The following is an 840-nucleotide window of genomic DNA, read 5'->3' as shown; positions in this document are numbered from 1 at the left end:
TGTGTTTTTGACTCGGCTTGTTCCTCTGACTATTCTGTTCTGCCTTGCCCTCTTGCTTCAGACTGTCACTGTGTATAATTATCGGACTTCCCTTTGGACTACGTATTTGGATTCCTCTGCTGTATGTGTTTGCTGGCTCTGATCTCGGACTGTTTATACCGACCTGTGATTTTTGTGTTTCACCGTGTCTTGTATGGTTTTGTTTAGCGTTAGTTCTCTTATTAAAGAGACGGTTTTGTTTTACATTTCCTTGTCTGGCCTTTTAATTGAGTTCACCCTCAACATTTTTGGCAGCATAACGCGCCGATTCCTGACATGTGGTGTGTGCGTGTGTGTTTGTCTTTATATACTTGTGCGAACCAACCCCTGATGGAACACCTTGAGGCTAGGAGAAGATAATTGGTGACTTTCACCAATGCGGTTTCTGTACTATGATGGACTCTAAATCCTGACTGAAAATCCTCAAACAAATCATTCTTGTGCAAGTGGTCACATAACTGCTTTGAACAGCTTTTTCAAGGATTTTTGGAAATAAATGGGAGATTGGATGCCCACGTAGCCGGGGTGGCGCCTCCTAGACGTAGCTTAGCCCAAGATAGGTGCCCCCCACAGCTTTCCGAGCAGCCGGGATCTCAGACAGGTGGCTGGGTGACAGTTCGCAAGAGTCGTAGCTCCAAAGGAATGTCCACGGAGCATCACCTGCCTGCTCACGTTTCAAATCAATTTTCCCCACTCAGCGACACACCCGCTGAGAAAACAATTCTGGTAAGACTCCATAGTCAGAAACATGAAGCTAGAGACACCGGCGGCCATAGTCAAATGTTTTCCTGGGGCCAGAGC

Source organism: Monopterus albus, unplaced genomic scaffold (genome assembly GCF_001952655.1).
Source record: "Monopterus albus unplaced genomic scaffold, M_albus_1.0 scaffold476.1, whole genome shotgun sequence".
Lineage (NCBI taxonomy): Eukaryota > Metazoa > Chordata > Actinopteri > Synbranchiformes > Synbranchidae > Monopterus > Monopterus albus.
The sequence above is the reverse complement of the archived record's forward strand: the minus strand, read 5'-3'. Positions refer to the sequence as shown.